Source organism: Danio rerio, chromosome 1 (genome assembly GCF_049306965.1).
Source record: "Danio rerio strain Tuebingen ecotype United States chromosome 1, GRCz12tu, whole genome shotgun sequence".
NCBI lineage: Eukaryota > Metazoa > Chordata > Actinopteri > Cypriniformes > Danionidae > Danio > Danio rerio.
The window spans coordinates 19,591,750-19,615,680 of record NC_133176.1 but is presented as its reverse complement, the minus strand read 5'-3'; positions in this window follow the sequence as shown (position 1 = coordinate 19,615,680).

Sequence of the window (23,931 nt, the reverse complement as noted above, 5' to 3'; positions counted from 1 at the left end):
TAATGTGACTTGCAAAAACAATCACTCTGGGTGATGTTTGGTGGGAATACAACACTTGTATATGTTTTTAGTCTTATATTTTGTTTAGGGTTTGAGAAATGTTAAACATATTAGAATGATACTAAGGGTCCTGGACACACAGGGGACCAAGCGGAACCCAATTCTTTGGTGTGGGATTAAAATATTTTAATTACATTTGTTTTTTGCATAATAATCTACAACAATAATCTTTTATAACACAGTCTATAATGAAAACACCCCTCTGTGTCAAGAGTGTGGGTGCCCCTTAAGGCTTAATTCAGAAATGCAGCATTTCACAGATTGGTTCTAAACTTTGTGCATTATTCAGGTGCCTGTAAATGACAAGACTCAATGGATGTTGCAACCAAAATCTGCACGCCAAATGAGGATTTGTTTTTAAAGTGATTTATTGTTCCGTTTAGAGTTATGATTCTAAATTTAACCTCTTAATTAAAGCTGTTTTCAGTAACATACTGAAATATAATATAAGTTACTCACCCCAATAATTATCCACTTGAAGTTGTACATTTTGGTGTGAAAAATCAAGCTGCTAACTTGAGGAATAATACAGCCTATGTGACTTAAGAAAGTGTTTCATTTCTATTTGATCGAGTTAGAAACAGTACAAGTGTGTTAACACATTTGTACCCATTTATTTCTGAATGGATTCATGTAGTTGTGTTAAACCCACATGGAAAATAAACACTTTAGTACTTTATAAAAATTCTTTCATACTCCACAAGTGAGCCACATTAAAGTGTATTTTACTGAGTATATCATAGTATTTATGACAACTCAGTTCAGCATTGTTTTTATTGTTCCTGCAATGTAAATACCTCAAAACTATTTTACAACACACATGATTATCCATATCTTATAACACATATGTTGCACAAAATGCACGGTAAAACGCATTTCAACATTGTTTTTTTCTTAAATGCTATCCTATTTAGGGTAGGTCTCTTGATAAAGCTTAGTCTTTTTTACACTTCTCATCAGCCACTTAATTTTCAAACTGAAATATTATGAACTTATTTATGAACTTATGTATTAAAATATACATATATAATCTGTTTCTGAGCATATTTAACTCCAAATTTAACATTATATATATATAGTGTGTGTGTGTGTGTGTGTGTGTGTGTGTGTGTATATATATATATATATATATATATATATATATATATATATAAAGCTATTATATATATAATATAAAGCTCCAGTTTCCATCTGGAGCTTTCTAGGAGTGACTCGACACTTGTAAACACTCACTCCATCAGGCTCGCAGCTCAGCACCTCCTACACTAGGCACAGCTACCAAGCTGACCAATCACAGAGCTTGTGCTACTCGTCGTTGAAACGTGTAGTTAAATTTTTTGAGAGGTGCGCGTCAGCATCAACATCAGCTACAATGAGGGCCATGCGACCAAGCAAAGACTGCGCCGGACCATATCTGTGTGATTAACACAGAAGTATAAATCAGCCTTTAGTGCAAGCAACTCCCATGCAAAGAATCGCAGGTTCAATCGCAACTCAGAATGGGATAGCTGCAGTAGGTCCGTAATTTACACTTGGGGGCTTCTCCGGTATGGGAGTAAGGTTTACAGATGCCAGCTAGGGATATGCTATGCAGGTTAACCTCACTCCTCTGACCCTAAAAGGTGCTCTAGTGACAGACTCTAGAAGCCATGATATTTAGCCTCCTAGTTAGAGCAACTAGTTTATCTAAAAAGTTACTGAATTACTATAATTCACAAGAACTTTACTCATGACAAAGCTGAATTTCAGCATCATTACATCAGTCTTTAAAGTGTCATATAATCCTTCAGTAATCACACTGCAAATTTTAGAAAGTAGATTTAACTACCTTGGAGTTAAAATTAACACTCCCTCAGAGTTTATATGAGAACCACTATAAGTGTTAAAAATAACATTTTTGAAAGTGTTAACATTGTCAACACCAAGAGAGTGTTAATTAGCAAACTCTTATTGTGTAAAATATCTGTTAAATTTCCGATAAAATACCAGCAGCTGTGGTTGCCAGAATCTTTCTGTGAAAAACATGGAAGTTTTATATAATTGTATAAATTTACAAAAAATAACCATATTTCATGAACTAATACATTGTTCATTTTACAAAATCATAGCTTGATACACAAAAATGTATAGTTTTTAGATGTAATAATGTTTGCATGTGTGATTGCAATTAGCGAACTGATTTTGACTGCATTAGTAACTACACAGTTACCTTTAAACAAAAGAAGATACAGCATAACATCAAATATTCTCAGTTCATCTTGGACTGGAACAGAGACGCTATTATGCTCTACAATGGTGACACAAAAACCGTTTTGCTGTTTTTCTTTTTTTTTTCATTTTTAGATTTTACGGAAAAATACCAGCATCTCTGGTTGCCAGTAATCTCCTTTTTTTAACATTCATAAATTCAGTTTACAGAATATTTCTGTTAAAAACACATTCAACAGTCTGTATTTTTTATCGAACTCACACTGCAAATTTTAGATTTGGTAGATTTAACTACCTTAGAGTTAAAATTAACACTCCCTCAGTGTTTATATGGGAACCACTATAAGTGTTAAAATAACACTTTTGAAAGTGTTAAAATGTTTAACACTCAGAGAGTGTTAATTAGCAAACTCTTATTGTGTAAAATATCTGTTAAATGTATGTCAAAATACTGGCAGCAGTGGTTGCCAGTAATCTGCTGTTTTCAACATTTTTCATTCGTAAATACATTCGTTTCCAGAATATTTCAGTTAAAAATACATCCCATAGTCTGTATTTTTCATTCGAACACACTTAAGCCTTAAATTCCAGAGCAAAATCCTAACTAGTGTCCTCACTACAGAGGGCTGAACACTCAGACAGTGATGAAGTTAATGAGACAATTAAGTGTCTAATTAAAGGATGATTGAGAATTATTGATGAACAACTGTTAACAAGCAGAATCACTGAAGGAAAAAAAAAACACAAGCCAAAACCAAAGATGAAATCAACTGAGAAAAAAAACTATAAATAAAATAATAATCAATAAAAATAAAACAAAGTACACAATAAAAAAGGTTATTTTTCCACATATTAAAAAAAAAAAAAACTCATCACATTAAACAACTTATCATGGAGCTTCACCTATTACTGACCTGTGACTTGATTTCTGTCATGTGAACAAAAGCTCTGTATGAAATTTCTGTTGTTCATTTGAAGTCACCATGATGGAGGACAGAGTCTGCTTTAGTCAGGTTCTTCAACTTCTTGCTGGAAATGTCTTTTAATTTGGCTGCTATAGTTATTAGTGTTAGTCAAACTATTTATACATATAGCATGGAAAGCCAAAAGAAAATTGAAGTGTCAGACTAAAGAGGTTATTTATGATATCATAGCCATCTTTCCTGCTTGTTTTTTAATTCAGTATCATATTAGTTATGTGTGAGAAATAAATAATATACATAAATGAAACCACTGAACCTCCAACAATTAATGACCTTATTATAACAGGTTTAAAAACACCATTTACAATGAGAATGTTTGATCTATGGCAAAACTTAAAAACACCCAGACATCAACAATTAGTCTTTGAATCTCAATAATGGTGACAAACAAAAAAAAAAAACACTACTGAAATATCACCTCCCAAAAACAACACAAAATAAAGGAAAAGAAAGAGATTGTAAGAACATAAAGCTGCATAATTTATTCATGCTGCAATGCATGCTGGGAGCTTTGTACTATGCTGGCACCCAGCATGCATTGCGGCATGAACTATGCAGCTTTTTTTTTTTAGCAACCACGGTTGAGGTTCATATCCTGATTCTTGATGTCTGTGTGTCATAATGAGCAAGCTGGAGCTTGAATGTTTAGTGCATGACACTGTAATTATTAATTACATCCTAATTGTTTGTTGAATTTTCTATAAAGAGCAGCAGACTGGTAGTAGTATTGTCCCATGCAGTTTTAATACAACTATATTTGCATATTTTATCAATCAACTTATTAAACATCTGAAATTATATCTAGAACACTTAAGCTTTACAGTATAGTTTCTCTTGACCTTTCTTGCTATAACTGATGAGTTTTAGAAACACAGTTATAACAGTCAGAGAACCATTAGGATATAAGAATAAAGCTTCAAGAGCTCAAATAAGCAGCCTCTAATCTCCATGATGGTGAGGTCAAATGAAATATTTTTAATAAAAAAATATAAACCTCTGTTCATTGTCAAATATTCTTACAGAAATGAAGTCAAACTGTAATCAGTGAAGCTGCTTATACTATTAGTTAATGCGTTGTTTAATCGTCTGTTTTAATTCAGTTGGTTTGGTGTGAGGCTGTGTCTGTAGTTTTATTTCTTCCTTCAATTTCTTATTCCTTCAGGGATTGTGCTTGTTAACAGCAGGTGTTCAACAGCAGGTGTCTGAATTCACTTATTTGTGGTCATTCACTCTGTCTAGTGGACTAAACTAATTGACTAATTTAAGGGCCAGGTGAATGAGGGTGTGGCGAGATTTCAGACACTCTGATTAGTTTCTCAAATACAAGGGTTTTCTACAAAGGTAGATACATGTTACTCTGTGTGAAAAGGAGGCAAATCAGCTTCTAACGCCGAGAGGGTTATCTTACCTTTATCTAACACTAGAATTTTAACACTTTACTCTGAATTACCACAACACTTGAAATTTAACACCAATGAATTTGCTGTGCAGTCTAATATGCTTATTTTGGTGCTTATAAAAATATTATTTATCAATAATCATTGTTGAAAGCACTACTTCATTTGTTGCTTTATTGTATTAAACATGAAAAATGTTTAAGGATTCTTTGAAAAACAGAATGTTAAAAGGACGTGTGGAATAACTACCAAAAAATCTATCACAATGGACATGATACAATATCGTTTTCAAAAATATGCACTTTTAAAATGCTACATGAATGAAAATTTCCAGTGAGAATGATGTGTAAAATTAGTTAAAAGTAAATGTAAAAAGTAATTAAAATTAAAAGCAATGCAAAGAACCATATGTGAGATACATGCCTGTGTGTATGAACTTCATCAGTGTTTTTCAACTACGTTCCTGGAGGACCACCAGCTCTGCACATTTTCTATGTCATCCTAATCAAACATACCCAATACAAAACTCATTAGCAGAGACAGAAAGACCCGTAATGGGTGTAACAGACAAAGGAGACGTCCAAAACACACAGTGCGGATGCTCCTCTAGGATCGTGGTTGAGAAACACTGAACTACATCAAACTACCGATTTATGTGAGAGTTCAAATGCAAATAGTGGTGTTACATAAACTCCATACAAACCACATAGAGATCAAGGCCTCAAAATGAGCTGTGTGATTAAGTATTAAGTGGTTGTCATTTACTCCCATTATCAAAATTATAAGTTGTGTGTATAAAAAGGTAATTTCATGTCTTTCAGAAGGCAATTTAAAATCAGCGGTTTCCTTTGTTAAAATTCACATGCTGTGAGAAATCAACACAGACCGCTTTACTGTCAGCTTACAAAATCCCAGCAGCTAAAGATAATCGTGTTTTCTGGGTGCGATTCAGAAGACTGATTAGTATAATTACCATATTTCATGTTTATTGGAGACTCAGACATTCTGAGACTAATTGCATACTATGTTATTGACAGACACAATTGTAGAAAATTGTAAAGACTGCGAATGATACCAAAATGCTGATGCAAGATCAAAATTTTAATCACAACATGCAAAGCACAGTAACATGAACTGACCGTCTAGTGTATTTCATTCTGGCAAAATTCACATGAAAGTTGGTTTTGAAGTTAATAAAGGACAGATCAAATCAATGATGGCTTGATTAGATTTGAGCTTAAAACTTTAAAGGGTTAATTCAGTAAAAAAAAGAAAGACATTTCTTTCCATATTAGACATTTGTAAACAAGTGTGTTTGTGTATAAGCGGGTGTTTTCACCGGGTGCTCTGATTTTGCCTATAGGTTGTTTGAAATCATGTGATTCTGATGAAGCGCAATAATTCAGATGGAGGGCAGAAAGTACAAAACGGAATGGGAGAAAAAGGGGAAAGTCCATAATGTTCTATTAATACCATATTTCAAAGATGTAAGATATAAAAATAGAAAATAACCACATATGTTGGGCATGAACCTTATATCATGAAGGAGTTTTTCACTGAACTAAAATATATTTGCCTGTCATCAAGGCGGTACATACTGTATAAGCCATTACATTACATAAAAATATACTATAGTAAATACTATAGAGTTTGGAAGCATACTGTAGATAATTATTTGAATTAAACTGTCATAGTAATTACAGCTGTGGTACAACACAACTGTAGTTATAAACAAATGGTTCAATATGCTTCAGTTTTTATGCTATAAGGCCATCACAATGCAGCAGAGTTTACACTAACATCGCAGTATTTATTACAGTTGATCAGTTTACTAGGCAACAGTAGGGCGAAGCAGTGGTGCAGTAAAGTGCTGTCGCCTCATAGCAGGAAGATCGCTGGGTCGCTAGTTCGAACCTCGGCTCAGTTGACATTTCTGTGAGGAGTTTGCATGTTCTCCATGCATGGGTTTCCTCCAGGTGCTCCGATTTTGCCCACAGTCCAAAGACATGATGCAGGTGAACTGGGTAGGCTAAATTGTCCGTAGTGTATGAGTGTATAAGTGTATGAGGGTGATAGGCCCAGACGACAGGCTGGTCGGAATGTGTAAAAAAGTCGTTATCATATGGACAAGTCTAAAATGGCTTGTTACAAAGAGCCGACCCCGTGAAGAAGAAGAAGAAGTTTACTAGTAGCATTCACTAACAAAGAGTTAAATAAATTTAAAAAGAGTTAAAGTTACTTAAATTACTATAGTTTTTTTCCTCGATGCAGATATCTTCCTTCCATCATGGAATAACAGATGAAAGCATACAAAATATTTATTTTTGTAAAGGGGAAAAGTGCTCCACAATAATAACCGTCTAGTTTTGTCGCAAGAGTAGCATTTTTTCCTTTTTTTTTTTGTTCTATCAACTTAAACATCAACAAACATTTACCACTGCTGCGCATCTCGATGTTAACTTAAGGTTGTTTATTTTGCTAAGACGCCAGTAAAGACATGGATTATTGCAAAAAAAAGTTCATGAGATTTCATTCCAGCGATAACATGTCAGGGTACATTATTTATATTTTCCTGGATTTTTTATAAGTGTGGTGGTGTTTGTATCTGACTTTTATATTACATATTAACATATAAGTTTCTTGAACTTTCTCCCCTTTATGAGCAACAACTTTTGGAAGTCTATAAAAGCTGTTCGGCATTTCTTATTTTGGCCAATTTAAACAATTATAAACATGTCTCAAAAATACACACACACTCGTATCCAGGGGTAGTCGTACGTGAAAGAGAATTTGCGCATTCTTATTCAGGAGGAACTTGCTAGTTTTAAACATTCTAAACTTTTTGTATGCTCTTATACATTTGCAAATGGTGTTTTGCATTTGTGAAAAGTATTTTATGAAAATGTATTTTTATTTTGTGCATGTGAAATTTGTTTTCGAATATAAATAAATATTTTACGCATGTGAATTTGATTTTATGCACATGAATTTGGCTATGCATGTGTACATCATGTCTTTTAACCCTGTTAGACCATGCACCATGGCACAAAGCATATTTTTCGGGGCATATTTTGCTTGGATTCGGATACGCCTTTAATGTTTTTGTGTCATGCACTTTAGACTATGCGCTTAGACCGTTAAAATAGATCCTAATGAGACCAGCTATTTTATATATTTTTTTCCTCCTACAAGTAAAAAATGATCCACTATGCCAAAGCCTGGGGCTTTGAGTGGCACCAAGAAGCACACAGACTGAAAGCCTGTGATAAATGCTGCAAGTCAGGATTATATGTATTATAGCAAATTGACAGGATTAAAGCATTTAAAGTGTTTTTAATCACAACTCTCATGTGTTGATCCAGCTTTTTCATTTCTCACTCACTACTCACTGTTCACATTTTGATTTGAGATAAAACACTCCAAGCAGTTTCAATCTTGCTTCCTTGTTCAAGCCATAGGGAGAAGAAACATGTCTGATCTCAATGTATAAAGTCTACTCTATATATATCTTCAGTTATAGTTTTAGGGAAGATTTAGAAGCAATAGTTTAGGCAAAACTTACTCCAGCTATATGGTTCCTATGAGAGATTATCAGGGAGTTGTGATTAAAGCTGTATGGATGGATGAATCAGAAAACTCTTTTTTTATTTATTTTATCCCTCGTAATAACAGGCTAACACAGGTATGACCGGGAGCCCTTACTAAACTGCTAATTTATCCTTCATTTGCATATTATTACCATACTGGCTCACTGAATTTGAAAACCTGGCAGAAACAGCAGAAAGACAGAAACAAGCCCTGCCCTTTTGATACCCAAACATGTTGTGCTATTTTATCATTTATCACCTCTTCACAATCTCATTTGCACACACACACAAAAAAAATGGATAGTACAAAGAAAAAAGTTTGGGTTAGACATTGAACATGGAGAAGAGTGGGTGGGTGGGTGGTTGAGATTTACATCAGCCCGTTTACTGAAATACTAATAAAATTAAACTAATCAAGCATCACAGTGCAAGATGTACTACTACTAGAATTATACTACTAATACTACAAAGACAACCACAACAACAACTACTACTACTACAGTAATAATAATTATAAAACAACTACAAAAATACTCATTACAAAGAAAGATGAGCTTTTCTGGGGCTCTTCTTTCTTCTTTGCATATTCTGTCACATATTATATTTGTTTATGCCTGTTTCTCTAAGAAAAAAGCATGAAACTCAAAATTGTCCATTCAGATTCCAAAGGTAGAAGTGCCGATAAAAACATTGAATGAACTGTTTGGATTTCGAGAGTTTTACGGTGTGATTACTGATGAAGCTCTTCATTAGTCAGTTTTAATGTCTCAGTATTTGGGCTTTGGTCACATGGTCAAGGAAGAGACTAAAACTAGATGTAACTTTTGCTCTGTTATTTTCATGTATTGAAAACTGCTAAAATACTCTGAGTGATTGCTGCACCACAACATACAGAAATTATGCTAACCTGCACAAGATAATACAATACAAATGGCACATCACAGCTGCTACTAGGCAAAAACAAAAACTGAATGCACTATTGAATGTACTAATCAACCAACTAACCAACCAACCAACCAACCAGGCAGTCAGTCAGTCAGCCAGTCCTTCTATCAACCAACCAACCAATGAATCAATCTAGCATAGGTATTCTGTTTTAATCAACCAAGCAACTAACCAATAAACCAACCAGCCCACCAGTAAGTCAATCAGCCAACCAGCCAAGCAACCAACCAACCAGCCAGTCAATCCATCAATCAACCCAGCCAACCAACCAACCAATCAATAAGTAAATCAAGCAGAGGCAGTCTGCTTCAATCAACCAACCAACCAATCAGTCATGGACATCACAAATTAGTAACAGACAAGCTCCTTGATTTAAAACAGCCAGTTTTAAGAACCTAAACTATGAAGTTAAAAAAAAAAATGCAACACTTCAATATTGTGACCAGTTCTTACTAAGTGTTACGATAAAAATATTTCTCTCACAAATACCATGGACTACACTTCTGCCTTTTCCTGGACTACATATTCATAAATGCACTTTGCCCAGACACCCATGCTCACTCATCTAGACTGATTACACTCGCAACACCTGAGGACTATCAGAGACTGATTGCATTCACTACATAAGCCACACATTCACCCTTGCAGTTTGCAGAGTCTTGTTTATCTCAGATGACATTACAACGCGTTTACCCTGTCTTGTTTTCCCGTGTTCCGACCCAGCCTTGTTCTCCTGTTTATCCGCCTGCCTTACGACCTATATCCTGTTTACTGACTACAATTCTGGACTGCCTGTATATACCCGTTTGCCCCTATTTTAACAATTGCTTGTCTGACAAAGAATAAACCTGCATTCTGGATCTTACCTCCAGTTGTGTGTCATCATCCGACGGCGTTACACTAAGTTACTATTATCAATCATATTATTAACACATTTATTAACACATTGATTCCCCCCCCCCCCCCCCAAAAAAAAAGCCACTGCTTAAAATAAACAGTAAATCATTAATTTTATTTTCAGCTTAGTACCTTTATTAATCAAAGATTATAATTTAAACATTACATTTTAAGTGGAATCCAATTTAGAAGAGCATCATCAAAAATACTCAGTATGATTCACTTCCTAATTAAAGCATATGCAGTAAGCACCACTCTGACACCACTGCAGGTTATGTTGGTGCCTGTGTCAGGTTTGGGATGTGCACTTTCCTGCAGTTTTGATCCTGTTTGTTTACCACAGTCAGCAGAAGTTCAAATAGGGCATAACATCCTTCAAGCACTTCCTCCTCCTCTTCCCCTCTTTTCACTCTTGGTCTCTGTTTGTCCTCTTTGTGTCTTTCACACACAAGCACATTCGCCCCTCAGATCACACATCAACAGAAAACGCATCACAGACTTCACCTTTTTGAAAGCCCAGTGCATGCCAAGCCAGAACAACACACCGCACTGATATAGCTCCTTATCACCAGAGGTGGATAATAGCAGTGACATTTACTTCATTACATTAACTTAAGTGTTTTAAAACTTTATTTTAGAGTGTTTTTAACTGGCCTTGTTTACACTCTTACTCAATCTTTTTTTTTTATTTTTTTTATTTAAACTACTGTACTTTTTTGCTACATGCAGTGGCATTCCTCTGTGAAACTGAAATAAATAGGATTTTTATTCATTAGTTTATATAATACTTGCATGCATCCATATGCACTGTATATGCAATGTTCCTATGGATTTTTATTAAGCCTGCACGAGTGTTTCCACTGAACTGTCTTATTATCCTAACCGTAATGTGTTTAGGCCATTTTTAAAAATCAGTAATCTACACTGCTTACTTACACTTCCTGACATCACAGTATTTTCAATACCATCTCATGGAAGTTTGTTCAATTTCAAATTAGTGGCTAATCTCATTTGTTCAATTTAGAACAATTTGCTCATCTCCCACTTTCATACTTTCGCATTGCAAGCATGAAGAGAATAGCTGGGCAATATTGCGTCTGTTTTATACAAATACATGCATACATACATACATACATACATACATACATACATACATACATACATACTGTATATGTAATAAGTATTTATGTTTCAAATAAATTCAAATTATGATTTTTAATGAATTTTTATTTGTACTGTGTGTGCGGTGTTACCCAGATGTGTAGCCAATAGCCCAAAAACAAAATGTAAAACAAAATGTTTCAACCTGGTCACCACAGCGGAGTGAACCACTAACTTATCCAGCATATGTTTTACGCAGCAGATGCCCTTTAAGCTGCAACCCATCACTGGGACACATCTATACACACTCATTCACATACATACACTACAGCCAATTTAGCTTACCAAATTCCCCTGTAAAAACTAAACAAAACAACAAATCTTTAAAGAAAGAAAAATCACTAAGTCTGCCCCTGGATGCAACAACTTAATACAGTGCAACATAATTAAGAATAAAGTTCAACATAAGTCTATAATGTTTAAATACCAATAAATTGGGTCTGGAACATTGCGTTGTGATTTTGTTCAAAATATGTGATCACACTATGCTGCTTTCTTGTCTTTAACCAGATTTCAAATTTTATAATGGAAAGACTTTGAACGAGTGGCATGACTTATCTCTCTTTATGTTGTCGGAAACTCTGGATTTTTTTCTCCATTTAAATTAGATTAGAAGTAACCTATTACATGAGTACCCTTTAGTGTTAAGGAAGCTACTCTGATACTGTAGCTTGACAATCTACAGTACTAAACTAAACTACTGTTAATATACCCATCAAATAAAAAGTAGAGCTAGCTACACTACAAGCTACTTTTTTAAAAGTAGCTAGTCATATTGAAGCAATAAGTTTTCACAAAGGTGTACATTACAAAAAAAAAAAAATGGATACATGTGAATTCTAAGCTTAACATTTGGTGCTTTAAAAAGTGCAATATAATTATGCTATCAAAGCTTAATCTTTTATTCCACGGAATGTCTCACGTAAGAGTCAAAGTACACAACTGCAACAAATGCACAGTATTTTGCAACAACAAAATAATTAACCTACATTAAACACACTAGCATTTTCTTAAAAAAAAAAAAAAGGCACACAATAAGACTTTGTTTTTCAGTTATATTAAAGCCCTCACACGGCACTTCAGGTTAATTACCAACTCTTATAATGCTTTATGGATTGAATTGATGTTGTTATAAATACTATTTACAAAATAACAGTAATAAAAACTGTACATAAATTAATAAACGATTTTAAACCTAGAGATATGTGATTTTTTAATAGATAGCTGTAACAGACATCATATGTGATCTTCTGAAGGCTGATTTATACTTCTGCATCAAGCGCATGCAGTTGAAGCCTCGCCGTGGCTGATGTCAACGCTGATGTGCACCTCTTAAAAAATCAAACTACGCTAGCTGATCTTTCTGAATCTTGTTTTTTATTTTGTGGAATGGATGTTGAGACTGTTATTCCTGTGTTGGCGTGGGTTTCCTCCAGGTGCTCCAGTTTTCCCCATTAGTCCAAAAACAAGTAGTATAGGTGAATAGGGTAAACTACATTGTCCGTAGTGTATGTATATGAATGACTGTGTGTGGATATTTCCCAGTTATGGTTTGCGGCTGGAAGGGCATCCGCTGCATAAAACAAATGCTCCATAAGTTGGCGGTTCATTCCGCTGTGGCGACCCCAAATTAATAAAGAGACTATACCAAAAAGAAAATGAATACATGAATGGATGTTGAGATAGTTATGCATTTCTTTTTTGAATGGATGCATGTTAAATATTTCAGGTTTGATGTTGAATGTCTATTTATTATATACACTGTAAAAATGGCCGTGATTTCAACAGTAAAAAACTGTAAAAATGCTACAGTACAAATCTGTAACCTGGTTAACGGTATGTTTCCTTAATATATACGGCGAATAACCGTAAATTGACTTTCCCAGAATTCCCTGCATGGCACATAACTTTTTATGCATTTGGTTGACATTATTATTAATCTTTTTAGTTGTTTCCCCATCAGTTATGTACATTAGAGATTTATGTTACATCTAATGTTGATAAACAATGTTTATTTCATTACTTTAATTTTATGCGTGTTACCATACTAGTGTTTAGTAGCGGTGTGAATGACACTGAGCACCTTCTATATGCTGATACTCTTTTCTGCTTGTGGGAAAAGTTGATTGTGATGAGCATTGGCTCATCATGTAACTTCCTCATCACCACCTGCATGTGGGTGTGCTCACGTGTCTAACTGTTTAACAAAAGATGTGTAAATGTTGATCATTTAAAATACAGACATTTTACCTCTATAAATTAATAAAATACGGTAATTTACCATAAAAATGAAAAATTACTTTTACAGTTTGTACTGTATTTTTAAAAGTAATGTACTGGCAACCACAGCTGCCGGTTTTTTACCGTAAATTTTATGGAATTTATTTTTTACGGTGTTGTCATAAAATTAATATAAAGAAAAGAGATGCCATATTTTATGCAGATAAAAAAATATGAACAGAAATCTCCTGTTTATGGTAAATCTTTTGATATTATTAGGCAAGTTTCATATACAGTGTAAATGGTCAAAAAAGAAAGCCTAATATGATTTTATTTTGAAACAACCAGAACTGTAAATATACTTCAAAAACTAAGCGCCTTTTCTCTATGGTAATTATGTATACCCACTCTTGTTGTTTGTTTGTTTTTGTCTTTCTTTATTACTTACTTTTTGTTATTTTAATTGCATGTTTTATATTTAAATGTAAACATCCTATTGTAAGATTTATTATGCATTGTTTGGAAATGTTCAACAAATTAAAAAATATATATAAATAAAAAAACATCACAATGACATGTAGCGCAAACTGTGATTGTTCGGCTTGGTAGATGTGACCAATGAGAGCGGGACTGACATGCGAACCGGTTGAGTGAGTGTTTACAAGTGTGGATTCCTGTGAAGTAGCTCTAGATGTAAACTGTTGTTTTGTGTAATCGCAAAAAGGTAAACAATCTCAGAAAACATCCAATTCCAAACCACATAATCACATTATATTTATTTCAGTTTGCAATTTATTGTTTTTACGTGATTTATAGATGTTGCATATGCAGAACACGTGATGTATTTGAGTGTCTCTCGAAAAATAATGTCCCGCCATTACATTACATGGGAGGGGGTGGAATTGTTTTGCACTGCAGCCTGTGCAGTAAGCAAACGGGAATTCACGGGGAGTCAATGCAAAGATTAGATTAGGGATCCTCTGGCAGGAATTGGCCATTTTGTGTGTTTAACCAACGCAATCTTACGGCAATTCGTAACTGTTTGTTTTAGTGGCTTATTCGGATAAATTTGTCCAATATAATACGTACAATTTAGTACGATTTGCTCATTACATAATGATGGTTGGGGTTAGGGTTGTGGTTGGGTGCCATGCCTCCTTTTTAAAATCATAAATTTTTGTACTACTGAACTCGACAAATTTGTACAAATTAGCCACTAACCTGACAAAAAGTAAAATACTTACATTTCATCGTGAAATCAGGCTGGTTTGACTCACTTTAGGCTGCAAAAAAGTGGAAAACATCTAACAATCAGAGCAATAGAACATACAGAAAAGTAAGCAGCTTACAACAATGGAAATTGGTTCATGGATAATGGCCGCTGTACGGGATCAAATTGAAGGACATTATTTGTGCTTTACGTGTAGGGCTGGTATTATCATCTGCGTAAAATTTAATCGTTTGTTGAACTCTTTTCCAAGGCAGGTGTCGTGTTCACGTCGATCACTCGTGCAGAAGTATAATTCAGATTTATGACGGCACAAAATGAAATGTCACTGATAGTCTTATTGGATACTGTAGTACTCAAGTAATAATTCTGTGTGGAGTTTTCTTGTTCTCACCATGTTCGCGTGGGTTTCCTTCGGGTGCTCGGTTTCCCCCCACAGTCCAAAAAACATGCTGAATTGATTAAGCTAAATTGGTCTCAGTGTATGAGTGTGAATGACAGTATATGGGTGTTTCCCAGTGTTGGGTTGTGGCCGTTCATTCAGCTTATTAAAAGGACTAAGCTGAAAACAAAATTAATGAATGAATAAATAAAGTAGGTCTGAACATTTCATTATAATTTCATTCAATATGCCAAGATCTGTGATCACAGTAGGCTACTTGGGTAATACAGTATCAAGGTACTGTATTACTCTTACTCAAGTAACTATTAATACTTTTGTATGCTGAGAAAATATTATATATTCCCCTATTATATATTCCTTCTATGCTAATGAAGGACTACTGAGATATTGCAAGCATGGGATGGGTCCTCCTGGCGTGGCAGAGTTGATCACAGCTCCAATACACATCTCTGTCATTAGCTTTTAGTAACCTTGAGCTTTTCACTATGCACAATTAATCTGCTTGTGATCTTCCTTTATAAAAATGTTGTCATGTTTGGTGTCATTTGACAGTTTATGACTTAAGCGTTGTAGTGATGAAATCAACAGAGACATTGGTTGATTTTATTTCAATATACAACATATTTACTATTGAGTCATGGCCTGAGAAGAGTATGTTAATGTTCTTCTCTCCCACTTTATCTCCTCAAATTTGCTCTCATGTTCAGCTGATTTGGGGGGTTGGTTTTCACTCATCTTTAACAATGCTTTGTTCAGGGTATAATAAGGAATGGAATCTGTTGATCTGGGAGAATGGCTTTTACTCTGCATCTCCCGCACGCCGGTACGTAGCCTCATATGCTAACAAAGGCAGTTTCGCTGTCTTTGTTACACAGCATATGATACAGCTACATTTCTCTATACAGTATAATAGTTTGTTTCTTTCTACTGTCTGTATATTTAAACATGTAACTTAATAAACAACTTTGCCTGCTTTAAGGCGTTGAAATTCTTTCTCTTTATCAATGATGATAACAACTTTAATGGAGTCAGATTAATTACAATGGAATCAGATAAATAATTGATGTAAACACGCCATCCTTCAACTGCTTTCTGTTTCCGATTATTGGTTTAGAATAGTAGTGTAAGCTTCAAGCCTTACACTTTCATTGTTACTTAAGTAATTACTTTCAGAATTATTTTTACGTAAACTAGAGTAAAATCTTTGGCTACTCCACCCACCTCTGATCAACACAGAGTAATATAGTGTTCTGTACGGCCAATTGGCATGACAACGGATATGCACACATCTAAGCCACCGTGGTCATGATTAGAGCAAGAAACGCCGCCTGTGAGACTCGACAAGACTGTAATTTCCTTAATATCATTCAATTATGTAGAAATTAGGAGGCCACATAGCTGACGTACGCCCACATAATTCATAGAGGTGATTGGATCTGTGGTTAATTATGATTTAACGGCACATCTCTTTAAAGTTGAGTCACTTAAAAGCTGGGTCACGGTAATTGGCATAGGTCCAGCTACGATGGGATGTTAAATATGTAATACCATGCGCATTTGATACAATATTTTGCATCAAAACAACTGCTTAATGTAATCCTATTTGAAGTTATCCTTGTTGAAGTAAAATATAAATTTTAAAGCACATATTTTTAATTATTTGACAACCCAGGCTCATTGTAGATATGTACCCAGGTCTACATTTCTTGGACAGCGAATTACGTAACCGGAGGTATTTCTGCTTGCAGTTTTTGTTTTTGCAAATCCATCAGAGGCCGATGTGTAAAACTTTTGATGATCTAAAATTTCTCTTGCGCGCCCGCTTTTTGCATAAATCTACCAGAGGGCACAATATATACTTCAATTGACCAGGGGGGTATTTCCCAAACAACGATGTAACTCACGGCTGAACTATCATAGTATGATACATAGTTTAGTAAAAGAACAATGTAGTAAAGAGGGTTTCCCAAAACCTGTAGTTCCTCTGTCGCAGATCAATCGTTTAAACCACATTAGTTATTTTGTAAAATACCTTTAATGATGCTCTAAACTGGGTGATAACTTCTTTAGAGAAGAACCCCACTATTTGTTCTGCTTTTAAATAATAGGTCCCCTATAGCTTTCATCATGAGCTACGACTGTTCAAAATGACATCAATGTTTTCAAAGTGCACTGCGAAGGAAGCGCAATTGTAAACATGAAGATCGCTAATACTGAACCGTAAAAATACTTTGAAAGCAAATTGCACATAAGAGAGATGACTTTAGTGCTTTTTAAAAAAAAAAAAAATTCCATGTTCAAATGTCAGAATGTTCTAAATGAATAGGTCATCTGGGTATAACTGGGAATAGAACACAGCCAGGAACTGTGTTGCTATCTATAGCTCTAAAGTTGTAGTCGCAAGCATAAAAGTTTGCAAATGTTCATTGGAATGATGGATTTGGGAAACGCCAAATCAACAAACTGTTTGTAACAATTCAACTTGCGACTTTAGTTGGCTATTCTTGGTTTTTGGAAACACACCCCAGGGTAGCTCGCTGTTGACTGACCCCAGAAAACACCAGAAAAGCCATCCATACAAAGGTAAGCGTTAGCAGGCAAAGGAACAGAAGCTGTTGAGGCATCATCCCGCCCCATGGTGTTAGTTTTACAAAAAAATGGAGCCAGACTTGCCTCTAGGTACATATTTTGCAACCTCCAGAAATGTAGACAGTTGCATGTGTCCTTTATGAGTCTGTGTTGCCTATTTAACTGGCAGCTTAAGGGGATGATCGCACCGAACGCGCATTTAAGTTTTAAAAACGTGAGGTGCACCACACTGCCTTTTTAATTGACAAGAAAAAAAGAACTGCTGTGCGCTCTTTATGTTGCTAGGCAACAACTGAATCAGCTGCATATTGTCCGCGAGTGTTGCAGTTGATATTGTTAACATTTTAATATTTAATGATATTGTGGTATTTAAGATTTGTTAAGTCATACAGCTCTGGATAACTGGATAACAGCCACAAGTCTCTCCTCCATCTTCAAAAGTCTCCATAGTCGTCTTGACAAAATAAACACTGCTGTCACCTCAATGGAAACCCCTCCCCTGCTTTCATTTGATTGGAGAATAAAAAAGATGTGACTGACTTTACACGATTTATCTGCTTAAAGTTGACTCTTTTTCAACTACGAATGCACATCATGCTATGGCAAAAAAATGCGAGGCTTTAAAACGCCTGGCATGCAGGGCTCATAAGAAGTGCGCAAAATGCTCACAGCCATTAGTAAATCAATTAAAAGGCGCCTCTCAATGCAATAAGCTTGATCTATTTGGATCCGATTGGATCCGATCTGAACATTTGAAATAAAGGGCTGCAATCCTGATACTGTCCCATTTTTATCTTCAACATCTCTTTGTGAATGAATATGTATGTAGGATTTTTTTTTCTGTACCTCTATTGATTGGCAGGTTTGTGCCAGAGGTAGTAATACCTCACAGAACGGCAGAAAAATGGGACAGCTCAGATCTCATGTATGAGAGCAAACATGCTCTCTTGACTGTCATACTGTTTCTGATTCACCTTGATCTCAATAAACCCTTCATAAAAGCCTGCAGGTAAGGCACTGACATTGTATCAATAAGCCACATCCAATTACATCAGTTTGCAGTGCTAATTATTAGAGCTGTCAGCTTGTTAAGTTTGTGTAAGTAATCATGCTGATCCCTACCTTCATTGATAAGTTATAATTTAGTAATTAATTCATTCATTTTCCTTCGGCTAACTATTCCAGCATATGTTTTATGCAACAGATTCCCTTTCAGCTGCAACACAATACTGGGAAACACTCATACGCTTGCATTCTAGAGCGCTGCACTGGAATTAAATTTAAGCCTTAGCCCAGCCCTGGCCCGAGACACACAGGCTGTAGCTCCGCCCTTGTCCAGCTCTTCAAAGTTTTTGGCCCGAGTCGGACCCGAAGCCCATTTTTTCCCGCCAAAAAGCTTATACTGTTACAGCCATAAACCAGATTTGTATTTAATACTAAGTTGATTTTTTTTCCAATTAGGTTTTTATCATAATAATTTAGAGAAATGTTTGTTTGTTTTTTTTTCTTTTTTTTTAATTTAACAATATATATATATATATATATATATATATATTTTTTTTAGGTGACATTAATATCCAAGCAATAGGTGGTCCAGTGTGAGTTTACTCAATTACAAGTTGTGCATTGTGCAAAACTGGTTGGCTCATCATTTAAAGTTTTCACTATTTGAAAAGTTGACCAGAAGTTTGCCTTTGCTTTTTTCACAGTTTTAAGTTGGCCATTGGCTCTATTGTACCATTTCCACTGAGTGGTACAGTATGGTACAGTTCAGTTCAGTATGCTTTTATGGCCCTTTTCCACTTTTAAAAGGTACCTAAAAGTGAACCGTACCATCCCACTTTTTGCATACCCTTTGCAAAGGGGACCTAGCAGAGCAAAAGCGTACCAAAAGGCTATTGGTTTACAGAGAAACGTCACTCGTGCATACACAAGCAGTACAAAAAAACAAAGAAACCACCAGTTTTAAAAACACAGCCGAGACATTGCATTGTAATACTATAAGCATGTAATATTGAGTCATGGTTGATCAAAGCTTAAACAAACCTTGTCGTTATCTTGATGTACAGTCACAAAGCCAAGAAGAACAATATCTGCCATGTCCTGTTTTTGTTTTATGAGGCTGTCTAAAAGTGCGATTGGTTTCACTTTCTCCAGGGAGAATCCTGTACCATATTGTACCAGTCAGTGGTAACGGGCCATTTTTCTCTTTATGTTCTCCATTGCACGTGGCTGTAGATCTCTATACACAAGGCATCAGTGGCGCTTCCGGACCACACGCATTAGATCACATTAAACTTTTTTATTTTTTTATTTTTTAAAAGCCTTAAGCCTGATGTGTGTGCTAGCTATGATGTGAAAATTGCCCTGAAGCCTTGCCCTAGGGGCATAAAAAGTCAAGCCCCGACAGGCTCGGGCTTAAATGCAGGGCTCTATTGCCTTTCAAAACACACTCATACACTACTGCCAATTCAGTTCACCCAATTCACCTATAGTGCATGTCTTTAAACTGTGGGGGAAACTGGAGCACCTGGAGGAAACCAAAGCGAAGATGGGGAGAACATGCAAACTATACACAAAAACACCAACTGACCAAGTCGGAACTCAAACCAGGGACCTTATTTCTGTGAGGCTAACCACTGAGCCACTGCATGTGCCGCCTAAAGTGTTATAATATAATTGTAAAGACTATAAGAGAAATTCAAGGTTAAAAAAATTGTTGTCATTATTAATTCATACAAAGAGAAAACGAAGCTTATGAAAGTGATATGTCTTTCTTATACAATACATAGTTGTTTGTAAGAGTTTTTATGTTGCATCATCACAAATGATCTACTGCATCACATCATACCAACAACTGAGATATTTACCACAATAATGTAGCTACCTTGTTTTAAAATATGATTCACCCATATAAAAAGCTATATTATTCACAGTTGCTACAAAAACCCTATTCTCTCCCACTAAATATTCCCACCGTCCAGGTGACATGCACTCCTGGTGTGTGTTTCTGGCTCTGGAGCAGGGATCATAGGGCCGAGGCTATAATGAGGCCGATTCTTCATTATAGTTCCCCACTGAGTGTCATGCTGGTCTCATCTCCTCCTTCTCCGCTACAGCCTTTTTCACTTCCAAAGCTGGAAACGTTTGCTGCTTTGTCACGCCAGAGGGAGTCCACCTCTTCCCCACTAGGATCCTCTCCAAGCTCTCTCTTTTGCTCTCTTGTTCACCCCACAGTAGCCACAGAGAAGCACGAGTCTGTACAACAGCCTCAACCAAATAAACCATTTTTAATGCAGAGCTCATCCACTCAGCAGCTGGGGGCCTGTCCTGAACCTCCTCCATGGATGCGCCGTCTGCATTCCAGGCCAACTGAGAGAGAGAGATGTCCACCACTGTGCCTTGAATATTCCCAACTGTGCTGTCTCCACTCATCCTGTCAGCAGCTTTTCCATTCTTTTTTTCCCTAGCAGGGATTTAAAACAGAAACAGTGTGAATAGTGTCACTGCACTTTAGAGAGGCTTTTATTTTAAAGGGACCTATTATGCAAAAATCGTAACCGTTAATTAGCTTCTAATGGTAAAAATGTGTCAATGGTATTTTTTATAATCACACTTCATTAAAACAGTTTACAGAAACACTTCTTTGACAGAATCTATTTGTATATGTCATCACTGGGGGAAAGTCCCACCCATTAGTGATGACCTTTCCCTCATTAGTACTGTATATACTGTAGCAGTGTTTCTCAACCACATTACTGGAGGACCACCAGCTTTGCACATTTCCTTCACAACCTTAACCAAACATACCTGATTCAGATGATCAGCTCGCTAGCAGACACTGAAATACCTGTAATGGGTTTGACAGAAAAAGGAGACATCCAAAACAAGCAGTGTTGGTGGTCCACCAGGAACGTGGTTGAGAAACACTGGTGTATAGGATTTGAAATTGTGTCTGTAGTTTCACCAAAATATATCTGTGATATTTCAGCTCAAAATCTCTCATCGATTATTATTATTATTGCAGGGTTGGGGAAGGAAGGATGTGAGGACTCAGTGCTGGATGGGTATTCATTTACTTTAGTATATAATAAAACAACAAAAACTACACAGAGGTGGAAGAAAATCTTCAAACAAACTTAGCTGCGCCAGAAAGGGCAAACAGCAAACAAGGAAGTTAAAAGCAAGCAAAATCAATAAACAAACAAATGGACATAATACACTATTAATGGGATAAAGAGGTGGGAGGTAGACAACAGACTGGAGAGCACATGCCACAAAGACAAAAACTAAAGCTAAGAACAGTGTTGGTGGTAACGTGCGTTATGTAATAATATTACTTTTCTAAAGTAACTTGCAAAGTAACACATTACTTTTACTTTTTTACTTTAAAAAATTATTTAATTGGCTTTTATAAAATATATTGCGGAATAAAAATTACCTTTGTCAGAATCACACACTTATTGAGTGAGAAAACAGACAGTCATCATCATCATCATCAGGGCTCTTTTTTTCACAGCAAATGATTCAGTGTATTGTTCCAGTCGCTGTCTAACGTTAATGTAGAAGCGATTACGTTCATTTACGTACATTTTTTTAATTTATTTGGAAACGATTAACACATTAGTTATGGCCATGTTAAAAAATGTAATCAACGTATGAAGCTTAAAAATTTATTTTGATTTGGGGATGTTTTTTATCATGTTACTGTTCATTTTGTTATTAAACATTTTAAAGTTTTAAAATCTGTTTTTGCCTTAATATAATTTTTTTTAATGTTAGTACTCTTTGGCTTTATTGCAATATTTATCTCAATGGTCATTGAATTTACTTTACTAAACTAATACTTAACACTTTACAATAAGGTTCATTAGTTAATGCATTTACTAACATGAACTAATTATGAACAACACTTGTACAGCATTTATTAATCATAATTGAACATTTACTAATGCATTATTAACTTCCAAGTCCATGCTTGTTAACATAGTTAATGCACCATGAGTTAACATGAACTAACAATGAACTACTGTATTTTCATTAACTAACGTTAACTAACATGAACAAATACAGTAGTAAATGTATTGTTCATTGTTTGTTCATGTTAGTAAATGCATTAATTAACATTAACTAATGAACCTTACTGTAAAGCGTGACCAACTAATCATACAAAAGTACAGTAGCAAAATACAGCATGTATAGCGCTGGGCTCAGAAAGTTCTCAAAATATAATCTTATCTTACATTTTTTTAAAGTAACCTGCAAGTTCTGAATGAAATCAAGCCTTAGCCAGGTAAGGAGAAATAACAAAAAAGTATTTCAATATGCAATATGTTCCATAAAAAATAGCTAAACAATCTATTGTAATGCACTACTTTCAAAAGTAACTTTCCGCAACACTGCAAGAACACGTGGCCAAATGAACTCATTAACCAAATTTTCACACACTGTAAAAAATTGCTGTTAAAAAACGGTCAGATTCTACGGTAAAATAATGTTTTTTCACTAAAACAGTAATATTCTGTTAAAAACAGTGCTTTTTGGGTAAAATTTTTGTTTTCGAGAAAGTAACCAACTGCAGAAAACTGTGAGCTAACAGAGTTCAGATTCGATGTTTTGAAGTCTGTGTTTGAAATCACACTTTGTGTCCTTGTTCACTATTTCATACACTAGTTAACTAATATAGTTCACCTGACAGAGTTAATGAACACTAATGAGTGAATTCAGACACTGATGAACACCTGCTGTTAATAATTACAATTACTGAAGAAAATAAACAAGAAACACAAACAGTGACTTGAGTTACAACATTAAATAAAATCAAATAAAATAAAAAAGCTTCAGTCTCAGCAGAGGATCATTAAACAACTCCACAAACAACAGCAGACACACTTATTACTGACTGATTTGACTTCCATACTATTCTCATTGAGATCCAACAGAAATTTGGTGTTTTTTGTGTCACCGTAATGGAGTGAGGGGCTGGTTTAGTTGGGCTCTTCACCCTTGAACTTAGTCATTCAGACTCTCCAATTACTATAATAAAGAATTAACAAAATGCTTGTATTATAGCAGTCAAGTTGGAAAGTCAATAAATAGAGATATCTCTTTGTCTGAAATTAGTACTGATAAATGTATTGTTATAAATCTGGAAGAAGGGCCTCATGCAATAGATTTTATGCTTAGTTGCAGGTATTAATTTAATTAATGAGAAGTGGAAACAGAAAAGATACCTCCGTAATTACTTAACAGT